Source organism: Erithacus rubecula (assembly GCF_903797595.1).
Source record: "Erithacus rubecula genome assembly, chromosome: 25".
In the NCBI taxonomy this organism is placed as follows: Eukaryota; Metazoa; Chordata; class Aves; order Passeriformes; family Muscicapidae; genus Erithacus; species Erithacus rubecula.
In genome coordinates this window covers 3,007,846-3,028,141 of record NC_136677.1, presented here as the reverse complement: position 1 = coordinate 3,028,141, position 20,296 = coordinate 3,007,846, and the positions used below count along the sequence as shown (strand labels likewise).

Sequence of the window (20,296 nt, the reverse complement as noted above, 5' to 3'; positions counted from 1 at the left end):
TGTGATGGCAGGAGCAGCCCCCCAACCCTTGGGATTGGAGACACCTCCCTGTGGGGAGCTGCTGACACCCCAAAACCACTTTGGGTTGTTGTTCTGCACCTCCGGTTGTTCCCTGGATGTCACTGAGGTCCAAAACCTGCTCCTCCAAAAGACTGAGGGATTCTGACACACCTACAGTTGTGTCTTTGTGTCCCCTGCAGAGAGAGGGCAAGATGTGGTGTTGTGCAATATAAATATTTTGCATTTGCCTTCCTATTCAAAGCCCCTTTCAGCCTCACCCCTCCTCATCCCAGATTTCATTTTTTCAGATTTCTTTAGCCTGCATTCAGCTCTCCTGTTTTATTGCAGAGGGATTGTCTCTGCTTCGACATGATTTATTTATTTATTGTTCTTTGTCTGGGCACCTCAGACTGTGCTTGAGTTGCAGTTATTTTGCAAGTCAGCTCATGGGCACTGTCCCATTTTGCTGTTGTTGCCCTGGAGTTCTCAGTTCCCATCCTGGGTGCTCAGCCTGTGTCTGGCTCCCTGTGTGCCACCAATGGGCACATTCAGCTGCAGCATTCACAAAGCTTTCTTCTCTTCTTTTTTTCTTTTTCCTTTTTATTTTTTTTTTAGAGGCTGCTGAAATTTGAAATTGCTGAAATCTGGTCATAAAAGATGTCAAGAGGCAAAGCCAGAAATGATCCTTTAAGGGCACTCTTTGATATTTGGGGAAGTGAACCTTGAAAACCTCCCTTGTTTCCTGTTGTTCCATTCCTTGTTTTCTCTCATAAAGTTTTTTTCTTCCTTTTTTTTTCTAAACACTTCCAAAGTACACAACCTCCCTGAAAGTCTATTGCTCCCAAAAGAAGGTCTTGCTGTAGGTTTTGACCCGGGTCCATCTCCTATCCCAGCTGCAGCTCCTTTTCCTTTGAGGTGAAGCCAAAGCTGCTGAAATTCATGGCAGTGTTGGAGGTTGAAGAATTATCCGACCCAGAGGAAGGTTGGGGTTGGTGGGGACACTTCACCTCCAGTTTCCTGTCCAGGACAGCACAAGGGGATCTTTCTGGAGCCAAGATTTGTCTCTTACCACCCATGATCCACTCTTGTCTCCTCCAAATCACTCCTTCCTTCCACAGTGAAGCCGCTTGGTTTGAGCTCAGTTTTCAGAGCTGGGCATTTTAAGGCACAAAACTACCTTTAAAGAGGAAAAAAATTGCAAATGAGCTCCTTTTAATCATGCCTGTGTTCTGGTGAGCTGCACTTTTCCCTTGCCTGTAGCTCTCTGCTTCTCCAAACAATCCCCCAACGCCTGCAGGAAGGGAATTGAAATGTGCTTGGCAGCTCCGTTCTGCAAAGCCTCGATAATTTTTTGTCATCGATCCAAAATATCTTCTGCCAGTTCACCGACGTGAGGTCACCCTAATTTCATCCCTGGGCTGCTGGTGGAGTTTTTTTTTGGTGTGTGTGTGTGTGTCCTGCCTTTCACCCCCTCCCCAGCTCGTTTTGTTGGAGGTTCAGTGGCTGCGTGAGGCAGCTCCGTCCTCGGCGCGTGTTGTGATCTGGGAATTTGGTGGCTAATTATTGCCTTTGCCCTGTAAAACCAGGCTGCACATCCTGCCCTGGGACACCCTGCACCAGCCTGCAAGAAAAACAGACTCCTCTTCCCTAGAAAACACTCAGCAGCAGAAAATACCTGGCTGCAAGAGAGACTGTGCAGCTTTTAAACAATAAAAAAACCAAACCCTGCGTGATTTCTGCTCTGAGCTTGGGGTGACACTCAGCCTTGTCCAGCTTGGCTTCAACATCCCCCAAAATCTCACCAGCAGGATGAAATTTTCTTTTCTCTTCCCTTTCTGGTCACGTTTTACCACTGGAGTTACTCAGCGAATTAATAGGTATAGAAATGCAAAGCTCTTTTCTTATTACACGCCATCGATCTGATTGCAGTGTCATTAATTGAAAGACTCGGGAAATGTGATGGATGGTTCAGTTCAGGATTCCACATTCGTTTTGGCATAGCCCTGCAGGAGAAAAGCTGCATGAAGCTGATTGAAGGGCTCTTTTTGTCTGACATGAATTATTCTTTCATTGTCAAACCTTGTAACAGCATTCAGACATAGGGAGATTTACAATGTGAAATCCTAAATGGGGTCTATTCTTAAAATAAAATTAGAAAAAAAAAGAGAGAGAGAGCTTTATCTTGCAAGGTTGAAAATAGCTATGTTTAAAAAAAAAAAAAGACAACCCCACAACTATTCCTCCAAATTAAATATCTTCTGCGAAACCCAAGGGGCTGATGTTTCTCACTTAATTTTAAATTATTCCGATGGTGAGGCCTTAAATGAATAAAACAATTGCTTTAATCACATAACGGTTGTCAACATTTTTATTACATTCAAATGTATTTGTTTGTCTGAGAGGGTTTGTTTGTTCTCCCCACTGCTGTCATTTCCCCAGCAGAACCATTTGTCCGATTAGTTGGGAATCCTGCTCATCCTGGAAAATTACACGAGGCTTTCCTTTCTCTTGGGGGAAAACCTAGGTGGACGTTGCCAAAATGTTTGTTTAAGGGAATCATTCTGCATTTTAGAAAAGACGAAGAAAAAACACCCCACCAGCTCTCTGTGCAAAGATTTCAGCTTTTCCCAGCTGCTGGCTGCATTCAGACCTTCTCAAATGAGCTTTGGCGGGATTTTGTTTTTTATATATATTTTTTTAAATTTTTTTTTCCTCTTGATTCTGGGTATTTCTGTGGTTAAATTCTGCGAGTTCCTTTGTCTGTATAAAAATTCATGCCAGGCTCTGAGGCTTGGGAGATGCAACCATTCAAGAGCAGCAGAGAGGAGCAGCCCTGCTCCTCTTTACACCCCCAGATCGCTGTGCAAAGTTGATGAAGAGTTTGGAATGCCAAGCAGCCACCCAACTTGTGGGCTCATTTAAGAATAAAACACTGAAATAACATTATCCGAGATGGGAATCAATGTCATGCCTGTTACAAATGCTGGAGCTGGGAGAATAGCGAGATTACACAGAGCAGGCAGATTAGATGAAGAAGAGTATTCGATTACATTACATCTGATTAGTGCTGTCTATTCATCTGTGTGGGGCTTTTTTTATTCTTAAAGAAAGCTGGCTTATTTTATGGCAATGGGCTATGTTGAGAAAGCTAAAAGCTGGAAGAATTGGATGTGAAATAGTGTTGGGGATAGGCAGCTCTCTGCTTTAATCTCCTTCCTCCCTCAGCTCCTTTCCCACCCCCCGGTCTGCGTGCCCAAGTGTTTTAGCAGGCAGATCACCACAGAAATGACCATTTTTTAGTATTATTTAACCACTTTTCACCCTTAGAAAGGCATGGAGTGATCACTCTCTGCCTGACCCCTAAACAAATGTCCCTTCCCACCTGAGTTGGACTTTTGCAGGCAGTGAGAGCGTCGGGATTTATGAGATGAATGATTCCCATTAAAGTAGGGAAAGATCCTTTTTTTTTCTCCCCCCAGACTAAGGAATAAACGGCATTGATGGGAAATGTCCTCATCCCCACCCCCTCCCCCTGCCTATCTGCATGGAATACCCTCCCAACGTGGAAATTTTAAGGTCTCATTGTTCAGCGAGAGGGTTGAGATTATTTTTTTTATTTTGGGGTTTTTTTTGTTTTGTTTTTGGGAGGGTTTTCTGTGCCCTGGGGATGCAGATCCCGGTCACTGCAGGTGCTGCTCCTCACTCTGGGAATCTCCAGTTCTGCAATTCCCAGCTGCTAAGTTTGGGAATGGAGCTGCCTGGCGGGTCAGAGCACAACACCCAGCGAGCAGCAGGGTTTTTCCAGCCCCTTCTTGCTTTATTTTCAGGCTCAGTTCTGGGATGCTCCCACCCAGGGCTTCTCAGGGCAAAGCCAGGCTGTTCCTGCAGCTCTCCTTTAATCTTGAGCATCTTTAGCAGCTCCAACCTTCCAGCCACTGGCTGTTCCTAAAAGGTGAGGGAGCTGGGGAGGGGATGCTTTCATTAGTTATTTGAAATTGAAGATGATTTAATTTCTTTTTTTTTGTTTTGTTTTGCTTTCTCTTTTCCTTTATGCTGTCTCAAGCTAAATAAACTCAGTTCCTCCGAGCCCAAAAAGCAGCGAGGATATTTTGCTTTTGGTGTCACTAATTAGCCTCCCACGGAATCTGAGATCAGGGGAAAGGGAGAGAACGAGAGGGTTTGTGCAGCCTTGCAGGACTCTGAGCATCTTCTACAGGAGGGGGGCAAAAAAAAAAAAAAAAAAAAAAAAAAAAAAGCAGCTTATTCTCAGCCCCAAACTCTGTGAAACCGCTTCATTTTCGGAGTTCCCCGCACTCCGAAATGCGGGCTGGATAATTTCTGCAAATTCAATTAGAGTTTGGAGCCCGTGGCCGCTCTGATCAAATCTGTGTAAATAACATTGTCCCCAGCCTGTGTTGTCACCTCTGAAATGCTCTCTGGATCGTAGCCTAGCTCTGTCTTTTCTTGTGGTGGAGTCAGGGTGGTGCCGGATTTCGGAGATTTTTGCATTTTATTGCTTTTGATTTCGTTCATGGCTATATTTTTAAATTTAAAAAAAAAGTAGGGTTTTTTCGTTGTTTGTTGTTTTTTTTTTAAGTCCATTTTGACTCTGACAGTTTTTAAAGGTGAGGCTCATTTTGTGTGAGGTTAAGAAGAAGGAGAGAGTAAAAGGTACCGTATCTTTCTTCTTAATTGTTTGGCTTAAGTCTAAAACAGCTGAAAAAACACCCTTAAAATGATCTTAGAAGTAACAGTCGCTTAATTAATAAAAAATAGGAACAGATTTAGCTTACCCTCTTTATGGACTTAACCTCAGGAAATTAGGCATCCACTCTGTCTCCTCTGCAATAATCAGTTTCTTATCTAACAGATACGAAACGACCAAATACATCTTACATCATTCTCATCCTTTAACTCAGGAACAATTGCTCCAAACAAACAAATGGAAGCACTGCTGTAGCTGAGAGCATCTTTTACTTTAAACCCTTTTCAGTCGCCCGTTTATTCCCATCCCAGCTCAGCTTAATTCCCTTTTATTGTGTCGTTGGGCTGAAAATATACAGTGCCATGCCTAATTGTGCTGCTATTCCACATTAATAACCTGGAACTTTGCATCCCAACGAGCGAGGAGCACGGAAAAAAGGCAGAAACAGATGCAATTATTTGTTGCTGGCTAAGTTACTGTACGTGACCCAGGTGCTGGAGGATTATTTGCATGTGTTTCTCACCTTTGTTCACCCAGACACATGGGGATCTGGAGCTATTGCTGACTAATTGATAGTTGTAGTAACTGCTATAGGCTCCTTAGATTAGAAATGCATGCAGACGTGTGTCTTGATTCAAACATTAAGGAACACACACACTCTCACTTACTTCCACGGGCAGAAAGTCTTCATACTATTAGAGGTGTGTGATGGAGATAGCAGGACATAAAACAGAAGAGAGAGAGACACAGGGAGAGAGAGAGAGACAGAGACAGAGAGATGGCATGCAGCATATATACCCCTACAAATAGTTCTAAAATGCGTTTGCAAATGCAGAAGTCTTCAGAACCATCCAACAGTTCAGCACAACCCTTTTTATCTCTTCTCTGCGGGACGTCTCCATCCAGATTACTCGAAAAAAGCGGAAAAGGTGAGAGCTCTGCCATCTTAGCTCTGAATTCATCTGATTTCCCTTTTTTTTTTTTTTTTTTTTTTTTTTTATATATATATTCCCCCCCCCTCTCCCTTATATTCCTCATGCCATTGTCCATTCTTATGATGGCAGCCGCCCTTGCTCTTGAATGCAAGTGTCACAGCAGGAGCAAAAAGGGTTCAGGGCTGCATTGTCAAAGCCATGGTTGCCTATTGTTTCTTAGCCTTTCACTGCTCTGCTTTTCCGAGCCTCTTTCCCTATCAGTGGCCCCTGTCAAGGGGAGGAGTAGGGAGAAAATTGCAAGAGTTAGTCGTCCTTTTTATTGCACACTGTTATGATAAACAGCCCCAGCAATACATCCCACAAAATTAGGAATTATAACGACGGGACGGGGGGAAAAAGAAATTTCTTTGTAGGTTTGCGTTTGGCGCTGCCCTTATGTCAAAAAGCTTGGTTTTCTTAGGAAAGACTTTTGTACTGGTGTTTTTTTTGGTGGTTTTTTTTGTGGTGGTTTTTTTTGGTTTTTTGTTTTTTTTTTTTTGTTTTTTTTTTTGCCCAGCAAAAAATAGAGGCAGCTGCAAAGTGAACAGTGAGCTATTTAGCCACAAGGTAAAAATTTCCTGTTGCTATTTGGATACTGATGCTTTTCAATTTTAAAGGTGTGTGTGGGGGGGAGGAAGCATGACTGAAAGCATTTCTCTAGCTGTCCATCCATTCATCCATCCATCCATCTCTATTTTATATTTTAAAGCGATTGAAAGCGAGTTTTAAAGAGGCCAGGGAAGCTGTTTGCAAGTTGGTTTTATTTTGGGGGGGAAAAAAAAAAATAAATCTCTCAGTGCAGAATGAGGTTTGTGTTTCAGCTGATTGAATCTTGTGCTGGGAGATGAAGGGGGGATGAGTGTCCTGCTCATGCCAGAAAGTGCTGCTTTGTCAGGGCATTCAAAGTAAAATCTTGTCACAATTTCTTCCTTTGCTGAAGGAGAAAGAAAAATGAATATAGACAGGAGTTTATTTGACATTTGAGCATGTGTTTGATTGTCTTGTGTGCACAGGCCAGCTCTGCCCGTGTTCAAAACTTCAGGGAGGTTACAAAGTCGTGGCCTCAAAAGTTTTTTTGTTTTACTGTGTTTGAGGTGAAATTGCTGAGAGGAGAAAATTATTTCTAAAAGGGGGCTGCCCAGAAGAGTGCAAACATATTTATGTGTTCAAGCTGTAAATATTTCACTCATTTCACTATCATTACTATATTTTGCTTGCCTTAAAATAATAAATCTAACAAAGTGAAAGAGCAGCAATCGCAATTAAGTTTGTGCTTTTAATGTTTCTGTAAATTTGAGCATCATCCTTTCAATCCTTAAATTTATCCTCAGTGTATAGGATATTTAACAGTCTGGGGGTTTAATTTTTGCAAGCCTATTATTATTATTATGCTCTTTTGGCTGAGCTCTTATACGATCAGAAATTATTAAAAGCAAACACCGCAGACCGTTCGAATGGGAGGCTGAATATCTGAGCCATTGCAAACGTCTCCTGCTATTTTATCATGTCTAATAATACCAGGCATGGATGGAAATATGGTTTAAGTCTTCCAGAAGCTCACAGAGAAATTCTCCTCCAGCTGCTGGGTCCTTGGGCTTGGTTTTGCTTCTGCTGCAGAAAATCGAGTTGGCCGAGCCTCCCGAACGAGAGGTTTTGGTGGGAATTTAGAAAAGGGGGCCGAGATATTTCACCTGGATTCCCTCTTAACTCTCAGGATGCCGAAATAGAAGTGATTTCAGGACCAAATTCTGCCAGCCCATCCTGCAGACAACTGGCTTTGCCTTTTCTCCCTCATGCTGGTGCTTTTTACACTCATTTATTGTCCCGCACCGCCAAGTTCTAGGTCAAGTATGCGCCTGTTTGGAATATCTTTATGTTTGAAACTTTTTTTTTTTTTTTTTTTTTTTTTAAGAAATGATGAAAGAACTCTGGCCTTGTTTTAAATCAAGCTCTGAATGCAGTCGAGGCCACCCTGGGAGCACAATGTTTAATTTCCATTCGACATCTGCCTTATATTTACCATTGCAGCCCAGGCTCGGCGTGGAAGGAGCACTTACCGTTGATAAAAAGTTTGGCATCTCTTTTGTCAGAGGTTGTAATTTCTGTTCTCTCAATCTGGACTGTCATTTTGTAAAATCTTTTGTCACCGGAGCTGAATGGAAAACCTGGAATGTGCAAGAGATTAAAGAAATGGGGGAAGAGGATTCAAATGTGCAGAGAGATTCTGGGCGCTTCCCCTGGCAGACAGATGGTGCCTAATCCTGATTTTTCCTTATTCCAGTGTAAATTCCGAGCTGTCCCACTGAATCCACGGCTGAATACTGATGAATCAGGAGCAGGCCTGGCTCATTTCTTTGCTTTTTGAGGCTGTGGGTTTCTCTGGCTGAGCTTTCAGCTCTGGTTTTTGCACTCCTGGGGAGAGATGCCCACTGAGTGATTCCACCACACGAGTGCCAAGCCTGAGTCCCACTCCTCCCTCCTCCTCCTCCCTGACCTTCCAAACCCAGGAATAAATATTTGAATTGCTTGAGATGTTTTCTTTAGGTAGGTCTGGGTAGGGAAGTTGTAGAGCTGAGGGGGAATTTGGTGAGTCTGGACACCCCAGAGGGGCAGGGGAATGTGGTGATGCTGGCTGAGATGAGGTTTGCCAGGGGGGGAAAAAGAAGTTTTTTCAGAGCAAAGGTAGAAACATTTGGCCCCACAGATGAATTTTGCTGGGAAAAAGGTGATTCAAGGGGAGAGCTGTTCCAGTCTGATCTGTTTCAGGTGGAGAAGGGAAAACTTCACTCTGTGTTTAATTTTTAAAATTTATTTTATCTCATTAATCAAAACAACTTGTGTTCACGCTGCTTTTAAGGTGAGAATATAAAATGCTTTTTTTTTTTTTTCCCCAGATTCCATTCTGTAATCTGAATTTGAAGTGCTCTGAGTGGTGTCAGCTCAAGTCCCAGGCACCTATTTCATTCTTTCCTGTGGGATTTCAGTGAGCAACCCTCAGACTCCTGTTCTAAGAAATAAATATATCTCTTTTTTTTCCCCACCTCTTGTAGGAATAACTTCAGTGGGAATTGCTCATGGAAAAGGATCAGCTGGATTCTTCTGGAGCTGGGAGTCAGGGCCAGAAATCTCCAGGGGAGACCTGCCCAAGGCACAAGAGGAAGATCTCAGCTCTCCATCCCACCTGGAGCTTCAGGCCAGGACCATTCCCCTGCTTGGAGCTTCACTGGTGAGTCCTTATGAGTTCTCACATGCAGAAACTGTGCCAGTAAAGTTTTATTTCATTGAGATTTGATGAGAATTTGGTTCATCCATCAGGGTTCTGGTCCCCTGGCAGTGGCCAGTGTGTCACTCCACACTTGGGGAGGGTTTATAGAGTCCAAAATGCAACAAGAGCTACCCCAGAGAGCTGAGTCAGGAAAAGCTGAACCCTTGGATTATGAGCCTTTTGCTAACCCCAAATCCATTTTGTGTTACCACTTTAAATCGCTGATTAGGCAATCCTGTCTTTTCAGGATTTGGGGGTTTACAAACCATGAATTTTGTGTCCAGGTGGGCTCTGCACACCACAGGCAGCACCTTCCCAGGGGATTGTCCTGATTTCCTTCTTCATGTTCATGGAATTCATCTCTGATAGGAGCAAACTTGTGTGGTAGAAAAGAGATTCTTTAAAAGTGCAGGAGTCTGAAATAAGGCATGAAAAAACTTCTTATTTTCCAGTGGGGAAAATCCTGCTTGGAGAGACTCATTCAGGCAGGGGAAGCTGTGGGAAAAGTGTGGAGTGAAAGACCAGCCAGGCAATTATCCTCCTAATGGGTGAGATGATGCTGGTTTTCAGGGAATCAGGGCAAATTTGTGTGTGCTGGAAAGACTCAGAATGCTGGGATGTGCAGGGACAGCCCCTGAGCTGATGGAAAATGTCCCAGCACCAGCTGGATGCTTGAGGTGCAGGTGGGAGCTCTGGATGTCAGGGTGGACATTCCTGCTTGGGCTGGAATTCCCTGAGTTCAGGCAGCTCTGTGCTGGCAGATTTCACTTTTCCTTCTTCAAAACATGTGCCAGAGTTTAAGCAAACCAGAGCTCTGAAAGTGAGCACAGCAGAAAACTTTCATGGGACAATATTGGCAAGACAGAGGAAGAAAAATTCTTTAATGATTGTTGTTTCTTTCCAACTCAGGCCACTTGCTGTGTTCTGGTGCTGTGTCAGAAATGCCTGGTGTGCTCAAATCTTAATTCACATTTCAGAACATGATTTCCCTTTGCCACAAGGTGATTTGGGTGGGAAAAGATTTGTGGTACTTCAGTTGTATTTACACACCTGCAATCTACTCTATTTCTTTCATCAAGCTGTGCATGGAATTCCCACTTTTCTTGGCAGGAATTGTCCTGAGCCAGAGTGGGTATGGAAATGTTGGGCACATCCTGAAAATTTTGGGCATTGCTTTGTTTCTTTGCATTTGCTTTGACTACAAAGGACTCAATCTGGGTGTGAGTTTCAGGTTTAAAAAGGGAATTTCACAGATTTTGTCCCCACCTGTTCTTTTGGTTTCCCAACATTATTTTGTCTGTGCTTTGAAAAGGGACACTCATATCTGGTGTCACCTTTTAGGGCCTGGCTGTATTTTCAGTTCCTGCAGGACTTTGAGGCATTTAGAGATTTTTAAAGGGATTTTGGGAAGGAATTTCTGGCTGGGAGGGTGGGCAGGCTGCCCCTGGATCCCTGGAAGTGCCCAAGGATGGGTTGGAACAACCTGGGGCAGTGGGAGGTGTCCCTGCCATGGGATGAGCTTTAGGGTCCCTTCCAACCCAAACCATCCCATGATTTCTGTAATTTTAAGAACCAAAATGAATAGTTTTCCCATCCTTCACAGCTTTTCCTTTTCTTGCCCAGCTTCATCCTGTTTCAGGTGACCAAACCCCACAGGAATGAGATGAAGTTACAAATGATATTCTGGGTAGGATGAGCTGAGGTGACCCCAAACATGGTGGGACCCAAACTCAGGAAGGTGCCAGAGTTGGCTTTAAAAACAACAAACCATTTGCAAATCATTTTTTTATAATAGGATTATAAATAAGATTAAAGCATCATGTCAAGGGATTTTAGTTATTCTTGGGATTCCCTTTTGAATTCTGTATAAATAATGGGTGATTGAACAAAAAATTAAATTGATTCAGAAAAAAAACCAACCACAGTTAGTTTTAAAATTCAGGAATGGGGAGGGAAAATCAAATGGAACTCTGGAGGGAGGTGACTCTGGGTCTAGAGGGTTTTTAAGGTTCTTTCCCACTTTTCAGTGATTTCATGAACACCAGTGGAGGATTTTCTCTTGCTGGAAGCCACAGGGTGGATGAAAAATGGGATAAAACCCAAACTTCTTTGGTTGGATCCCAGGAAGTTGAATCAGAAACCTCCTGAGGTCCTTTCCCACCTGATCTGGCTCAGAACCTTGGCTGGAATCACACAACTGATTAAATTAATCTCTTTTTTTTTTTCCTCTTTGGACAATATTCCTGTATTTAAAGGTCCTGAAATCTGAAAATACCACCCTGCTGCTGCCTGGTTGATAAATATGCATTTTTCTATTTGCATATATTATCTTTTAGTAGGATTTTTTTTTCTTTTTAGTTATTGCTTGTGTTCCCTCTTTGAATTATTGAGCAACATATAAAATAATATTATTAGTAACAGCAGTAATAATAATAATGGTATGGATATAAGAATATCAGGAAGCAGAAATGTTCTTCCAAACCCTAAATGTCTCAAAGAATCTCTGGTACAGATCCTACAGGACAAGCTGTAGGTCTGGGGCTCCTCCAGGAAGAAACTTGTTGAAACTTTCTCTTGGCTGATCTATTTTAGCCATTCCTACTAAAATCCCAAACTCTGGAGATGCAGAAAGTGCCTTTTTTATTTTTTAAAATTTATTTATATTTTTTTTTCTGGTGGGATTACTGTTTTATTTCCACACACTGTGATGGGGAAGAAAGGATCCCACAATGAGATTACATCAGTCAGGTTATCTTCTATTATTATTATTTTTTTTTTAAATTTGTGATTTGTAGAAATCAGGCAGCTCAATCTTGGCTCTTCAGCCTCTGTTTCTTGGTGCAAAATGCTCAGATTGGGCTTGCTGGGAGAATTCTGTGCAAATATCAGCCCTCTGAGGCTTCAGGAGCTTTAGGAAACAGATCTAGATCATGGAATATTTCTTCATTTTAAGAGCTGCCCTTAGAATATATTTATAACCTTTTTATTTTTTTTTTTTTTAATTTTTATTTTACACCTGTAGAAGCTGTGAGCAAGGAGGGAAGATTTGCCAGTGTTTAGCAGTGGATTCAGCCTCAGATAAAATCTAAGCCCTTAATTTAAAGCAAAAGCTGATGTGGAGTTTTTCACTAAGACATTTTTCTATTGAAAACTGTAATAACTCAGTGAGTTAAATCCTGAGAGAGTTTTTTTTTTTTGTTTGTTTTTTTGTTTTTTTAATAATATCTCCTTGCAAATAAATGGAGGAAGAGTTCAGTTTTGCTGAAGTTTTCAAAATTGCTGGAAGAAGCACTTGTGTGTCATCTCATGTGATTTAAGATGATCCCAGAGCTTTGTAAACTTTCCAGGGGTGACTCAACCTTGGTAGGTGCAGTAAAGGGGAAAATGGAATGGGGAGACAGAGAGTGGAAGGAAATAAATGATCCAGTTTCTAGCTGAATTCAGCAATTAATAAAATGATGGTAAATAAAAGTAGTGAGGGTTTAGTGTTGGATGGGTGCTATTTAATTTTGTGATGGGGAAATCAAAACTTTTGTAAATGCTGTTTTGGGATCTGGTTTGAGGACCAACCCAGACCAGGGGCTGGGTGACAAACCCTCACTGTCCTGAGGTTTCAACCAAACTTGTTGTGGCTGCAGATGACAGGCTGAGCTTCCCAGAATTCTTGTTGTCCTTTCAGTGTGTGCTTCATCAGCCAGGCTGTGATTAATTGCAGCAGGGCTGCTTTTAATTTGAAACAGAACCTCAGGCTGAGCTTTCCCTTGATGTACAGATCATATGTGAGCTGGCTGTGCTGAGTTGTAAAAAACATGTATTTACTCTACATAATATTATAGATTTTAATTGTATACATTTATCTATCGATCTATTTAATCAATATGTATCCATCCATATAAATTAATATTTGCCCTCTGATTCAGCCATAATCTCACCAGTAATTCTGCCCCAGGTGTGGAAATGGAGTCACAGAAGCTCTGTGTGAGTTCAGCTGCCACTGGAATGTGCCTGATGTGTGTCCCCTTGTCCTGCTGAGCTGTGTCCTGCCAAAATCAGGAATCTGTGACCTGTCTCTCCTCCAGCCTCCCCATGTGCTGCCTGCTGGGTCTGAGCCCTGAGCTCAGCCCCACTGAGCTGGGAGAACACACTGGAAATGCTCAGAGCAGGGCTGGTGTGGATGCAGAGGTTAATTAATTGTGCCAGGTTAATTAGCTCTCCCCATGGAGCAGAGCTGGGCATTGTCCCTGTGTGAGGTCACACCTTGAGAGCTGGGTCTCAGTGCAAACAGCACCTGGAGGGGCTGGAGAATGTCCAGGGAAGGGAAGGGAGCCCAGGAGAGGCTGGGAAGGGGCTCAGCTGGAGAAAAGGGGGATCAGGGGGAAATTCTGGCTCTGCACAACTCCCTGCCAGGAGGGGACAGCCCCAGGTCAGGCTCTGCTCCAGGAACAGGACAGGAGGAGAGGGAACAGCCTCAGGCTGGGAGGGGAGGCTCAGGGGGGAATCAGCAGGAATTTCCCCATGGAAAGGGTTAAATATTGGCAGGGGCTGCCCAGGGGGGTTTGGAGTCCAAGGAATCACTAGATGTGGCACTCAGAGGGTGGGTCACAGGCTGGGCTTGATGATCTTGGAGGTTTTTTCCAACCTTAATGATTCCAAGCATCACTGGAGTGCCCAAATCCCAGAGGAACTGGCTCTGTCTTGGCTCCTGAACTTGGAACCTGCAGCTCAGGCTGGAAGGAATTGTTGGTTTAACCCTGGAGCTCCTGGGACAACTGGACAAAGCTATGACAGACCAACAACCTGAAGTGCCCCAGGCTGCACACTGGGAGATAAAAAAACTTATGAACTACTAAAATAATTTAATTTCTGTGACATTCCAGGCTGATTTTTAGAGGAGGTGACTTCAGGCATCTTCATTAACTAATCCACCCTCAAGGTGGGCAGTGATTATGATGCTCACTGAGTTTTTTACAAGAAGAATAGAAATGATAACCCAAATTCTCACCTCTCACTGCTTTGTCCCCATTGTAACTTCAGTTCAGTTCAGTGGGATGCTTTACCACAGGCTCTAGAACAGGGATATTACAGTGGTTGCAAACAAATATATCATTTTATGGAAAATTATGGGATTACTGGAAGTTGTGATTCTGTTCCTGGTGATCTCTGTATGGATTTCAGTGAAGTCCAAATCTTGGGAAGTGATTCTGGCTTTAGGAAAGGACTATCAGACACTGGCAGTGTGTGCAAACCAGAAATGAGGAAATTTGTGTCAGGATCTCTGTCAGATACAATTTCAGTTGGGATGCTTAAATAGAATTAAATAGTTTGTGGGGAAAATTCACTGGAAGCTGATTTAACAGCCAGCAAACTGGTGGGAGCCTTTCAGGGACTCCAGTGGATTTTTGGGTCAAATTCTTCCCAACATGTGGATTATTTTACCTTGACTTACTGACAGGGGGGTGGGAACAAAACAGGGGGGAACAAACAGGGGAGAACTAAACAAGACAGGGAGATTTTCATCCCTCTGAACAAAAACAGGGGGATACTCAGAAAATAAGCTGGGTTCACAAGATTGGTGATTTTAATCTCAACATCATCTTGCTCTAGCATTATGGATTGGTATTTCCAAAATCTCTGTGGGGAAAGGCAATGTCCCCCTTTTGGGTTCTCACCCCTCTGAAGCTGCTGGCAGAACTGAGCCCCTACATGATACAAAGTGAGCTCAGTATTCTAAAAGTGACCAAATTCAGGGTAAATCCTCTCAGTCCTGGCTGAGCTCTGCCAGGTCAACAGTTTCCATTTTTATTGAGTTTTCCTGGAGAGCTGAGTCCATTCTGCCCCAGCCTGCAGGAGAACCCACAGGAGGAGCTGCAGGAACATCTCAGCCCATCCCCTGGGGGTCACTCACTTAATTGAAATGTTGAAGGATTTCCTCTTTATTTTATTGAGTTTACTGAGCTCAGGGATGGAGTGCCACAAATCTCCTTCCTCCCCCTTTGCAATTTCTTCTCATGCTCTTCTGTTTCCCCTTCGCTCTGGATCTTCCATATTCTTGAGAATTAATTATTAGCCTTGTTGATTTATTTATAGATTAGTGCAGCCTGGTTTTAAAGTTGGAGAAGGAACCAAAAAAGCAGAATTTGCTGTTCATCAGCTTGAATATCTCATCCTTTGCTCTGAGAAGCAGCTCAGCTATAACCAGAACAGCAGATATGGATACAACATAATAGTTAGGATATAATTTATATTCTTATTTTTAAAAAGACTAAAAAAAAAAATCCCTACTAATTGATAATTAAACTGCAGCAGTTATTTTATAGTTTAAAATAGGGTAGAAATGTGCTTGTTTTTGCTTGGCCATGGGTTGGGATTGGAGCAGCTGAGACCTGGGTGTGGTGGCACTTCAGTGCTCCTCCTCTGTGGCCACAGGTGAATTCCTGAAAGCAGCAATTTACAAAAGAGATTTAGGAACCTGGCCTTAAAAATAACACAGTGCTCCAGCTCAGAAAATAGCATTAATTGAAGGCAGTTAATTCCAATGAATTTCAAAGATTTTTTACTCTTTGTTGATGCTGAGCTTAGTAAATCCCTTGGTTGAGTAAATCATCCCCTGGTTGAGTAAATCATCCCCTGGTTGTGTAAATCACCCCCTGGTTGTGTAAATCATCCCCTGGTTGAGTAAATCACCCCCTGGTTGTGTAAATCATCCCCTGGTTGTGTAAATCACCCCCTGGTTGTGCTTGGTGCCTTCTAGACGTGTAAGAATAGAGATAAAAAGCCTTGGACAGTTATGGGATGGGTCAAAGGGACTGTGTGATGATTTTGCATCTCATCTCCATTCCCTGGGGTGTTTTATTCAGGCACAGGTAAAGGCTGGAGCCTCCCTGTCCAGCTCCTGGGTGTCTGTCCAGTCCTTCTGCCCTGTTGTCCTGTTTTAATTTGGGAGCTCCTCCTGATGAGCTCTTCTCCACTCACAGTGCCCTGGGCTGGCTGTAAACTGGAATTTATCCCAGCCTCAGGTACCCAAAGGGGGCTCAAAACTCTCAGGACAGTGGCTCAAAGTGGCACAAGAAGGTTCTGCTGGACCCAGTGACCACAGCAGAGCATTTGTGAGGAAACTTGGACTTTTCTTCAGCAAACAAAAGTATTTTAAGGACAAAAAGTCACCAAAATTCCCCTGTAAAAGAAGGAGAAGGGAAAGACCCCTCTATCCCTGGCAGTGCTGACTTCCCACTCTGCAGCTCAGGGCTCAGGTACCTTCAGCTGCAGGAGGTGCAGAGAACTGAGAGAACAAGCCCTGAAATGACATTTCCCTCTGTTTAAAAGGCAGAGAGATGGGTTATCCATCCTGCTAGTTCTCCAAGTTGTGTCTGTTTGCACATTTGAAGTGCCTTCATTTGCTGTTGGCTGTTATTTCATGTCAGTACATATAAAATATGAAATATTTCATATTTCCCCAGAGGTAATTCCTGGATAAACTGTGGGAACAGCAGGTCCTGGCTGCTGTTGGTGACACATTGGTGGCCCTGCCTGCTGCCACCTGAAGGGCTCTTTAGCAGCACTCCTCATGTGTTGGAGGCAGGCAAGGGGAGGGTTTGGGCCCACAATATTATGTCACAAAATAGAAAACACCCGAGCCTGCAGCAGCTGTAATGGCATAATGGGATAAGTGCAAGGGAGAAGCAGCAGGGAATAATAGCTGCCTCTGAGATGGGCCTCTGTGTTTACCTGCACAGAGGAAAGCTGGGGACAGTGACAGTGTCAGGGCTCCAGGAGGTGAAGTGAAAAGGCAGCAATCCTGGCTGTTAGATAATAAATAATAACAATAATATCTGTGCTGGGCCTGAAAGGCTTCACCCAGCTCTGAGCACTGCCAGGGAATCGCTGGGGTTGGAGTTGCTAATTCCTGCTCTCCTCCTAAAAGCCTCTGCCTGGGGTTTGTGATTTGTTATGTCTGGAGAGGAGAGCAGCTTTCATCTGCCTGTGTGCAGCCAAAAACCCTGATTGCATCATGGATGGATGGATGGGTGGATGATGGATGGATGGATGGATGGATGGATGGATGGATGGATGGATGGATGGATGGGTGGATGGATGATGGATGGATGATGGATGGATGGATGATGGATGGATGGATGGATGGATGGATGATGGATGGATGATGGATGGATGGATGATGGATGGATGGATGGATGGATGATGGATGATGGATGGTTGATGGATGGATGATGGATGGATGGATGGATGATGGATGGATGGATGGATGATGGATGGATGGATGGATGATGGATGGATGATGGATGGATGGATGGATGGATGGATGATGGATGGATGATGGATGGATGGATGATGGATGGATGGATGGATGGATGGATGATGGATGATGGATGGATGATGGATGGATGGATGATGGATGATGGATGATGGATGATGGATGGATGATGGATGGATGGATGGATGGATGGATGGATGATGGATGGATGATGGATGGATGGATGATGGATGGATGGATGGATGGATGGATGATGGATGATGGATGATGGATGGATGGATGGATGATGGATGATGGATGATGGATGATGGATGGATGGATGATGGATGGATGGATGGATGGATGGATGATGGATGGATGATGGATGGATGGATGATGGATGGATGGATGGATGGATGGATGATGGATGATGGATGATGGATGATGGATGGATGGATGGATGGATGGACAGATGGATGGATGGATGGATGATGGATGGTTGATGGATGGATGGATGGATGGATGGATGGATGGATGGATGGATGGATGGATGGATTATGGATGGACAGATGGATGGATGGATGGATGGATGGATGGATGGATGGATGGATGGATGATGGATGATGGATGGATGATGGATGATGGATGGACAGATGTATGGATGGACAGATGGATGGATGGATGACCATTTGGTATTTCCCACCCCTGAACATGTCCAGGGCCAGGCCTGTGGCAGTGGGAGTGTCCCTGCCCATGGCTGGGGTGGGTGAGGTGACATTAAGTCCCTTCCCAGCCAAACCAGCCTGGGACAGGGAACAGGAAATGCAGCAGGGGAAATCCCAGCACTGCCTTTCCTCACCCACCCCACACAGGAGGGGCTGTGCTGCAGGTCACAGGAATCTGGGCTTGGGGATGCTTTGGTGTTGAAGTGTGCAATCTCTCAGGCCAGGACATGACTTCCTGGCACTCAGAACCAATTTTAAGCTGGGTTTTCTCTGCTGCTCTTTGATGTAGGCTCAGCTTTGCCCGTGCCTTTGAGCCTTATCTACATCCCCAATTTCACTTTTCACTTCTCTGCTGACTTGGGTGAAGATCCTCCTGTTTCAGTGATGAGTCATTTTCACTTGGATGAAAATTTGCATTTTTTTTTTTCACAGGGGCACTTAAGAACAGGTTAAATGAACCATTTGAATGATTGAGAGAGGGAGATGCCAGGGGAAATGTGTGCTCTGCTATTTTGTTCCTCTTTGCTTCAGATTGCTTTTATTCATTTAATTCCTGAGATGGGGATTGCCTCCCTTTCCTGGATTTCTTGGGCCGAATTGGTTGGAATTCATTGATGGACTTGAAATTGGTGTTTTCCCTATAGTGCTGTGCCATCTCACAGAAAAATCCATGTTATAATTCCAGGAATTGTCAAGGTGGACTGAACTGTTGAACACACACAGAAACATGCACATAGGAGTCTTTAGGAATGAAAGATGTGGATTTAAAAAGTAGAAAATGAAACTATAAAATATATGTTTGGTGGATTTTCTCAAGTGGAGCCAGTGGTTTTTAGGAGGAAAATCTAGTTTTAAAAAATCCTACAGTATGAAACATACTGAATTTTAGAATGTTTCCAAGAGATGGGATTTTTCCATAGCTTTTGTGGGAAAAAAAGATTTTTTTTTTTTTCATGATGTGCAAAAATACAAATGGTCACACAAGTGACAAAGGGAGGAGCTGAGGGGCATAACCTGACTTTGAATCTGAAATTAGGAGATTTGTTTTCATCCCAAATATCATCCCAAAAGGCAATGCTATCACCTGCCAGTCTGGAATGAGAGTTGAAATAATAAGTAAAAATCATTTCCAAAACCATCCCCAGGCTGAGCCTGTCCTGGAGAAAAGGAAGGAGCTGAAATATCACTTATTGGAGTTTGCTGTTTTCAGTTGTAGTTAATTCTGAGTAAATGGTGTATTAATAATTGGGTTAAAGCAATTCTTCCCATGGCAATGTAGGTTCTTGCCTGGCCTATTTACTGGAATTTCAGGGCTGTCCCATTTTCCTCTCACAGGATGCACAAATCCAGGGAAACTGAGGCACAGAGGGGTGAGGTGGCCTGAAAAAGGATAAACAAGGCACTTGGGGACATGAAGGACATTTGAGGCTCCAATTCCTCATTTGTCCTTCCAACATCTGGATGATTTGGGGGGTGAGTGCATCCAGAGAAATGCAGATTTGGGACTGAGCTGGGCTGAGCTGCTCTGCCCAAAATCCAAAAAAAAACCGGGAGTGTGGCTGTGGTTGTGCAGAGGAACTGTAAAAATAACAGCACACCTCTGAGTGGGGTGAGAAAAGGGGAATTTCAACAGATGATTTGGGGGGGTGGCTTGTGGATCAAAATAGTGGGGTCCAAGATAAAGATAAAGATAAAAGTAAAGATAAAAATAAAGATGATAAAGATGAAGATAAGATAAAGATGATGATAAAGATGATAACGATAAAAAGAAAAATAAATAAAAAATAGAAATAAAAGAAAATGAAAATAAAAAATAATAAATAAATAAATAAATATAAAAAAATAATAAAAAAGAGATAAAAAATAGAGAAATAAGAAAATAAACATGCAAATAAAAATAAACATAGAAATAAAAATAAACATAAAAATAGAAATAAAAATAAAAATAAAAAAATATAAATAATATATAAAAATAAAAATAGAAATAAAATCAAGATAAAAATAGAAATTTAAAAAACGGAAATAAAATAAAAATAAAAATGGAAATTAAAAAAAAAAGAAAAAATGAAAATAAATAAAAAATAAACATAAAAATAATAAAAAATAAAAATAAAACCACAAATAAATAATAAATAATTAAAATAAAATAATTAAAATAAATATAAATAATAAAAATAATTAAGAAAAATAAAAGAAGAAAATAAAAATAAACATAAAAATAATAAAAAAAATTCAAATAAAATTAAAAAAAAATTACAGAAGAGAGTGGAGCATCCCCAGCAGGCGCAGCCGCGGGGGCTGTCCCAGCGGCTCCCTCTCCCCGGGAGGCTCAGCTCTCTCTCTCGGCACGTTTCTCCGCGGCTCGGGCTCCTTTGGCAC

At 42.7% G+C, this 20,296-nt stretch overlaps 1 long non-coding RNA gene across 1 annotated transcript in view; it reads left to right on the top strand.

Annotated features, from left to right (window-relative positions):
* LOC306812240 overlaps positions 1-20,296 on the top strand; it is a 58,828-nt gene that overhangs the window by 24,676 nt on the left and 13,856 nt on the right. The window contains exon 3 of the long non-coding RNA XR_013776833.1: positions 8,730-8,905. This is a non-coding gene — a long non-coding RNA (uncharacterized lncRNA). The remainder of the gene's footprint in view (positions 1-8,729; positions 8,906-20,296) is intronic.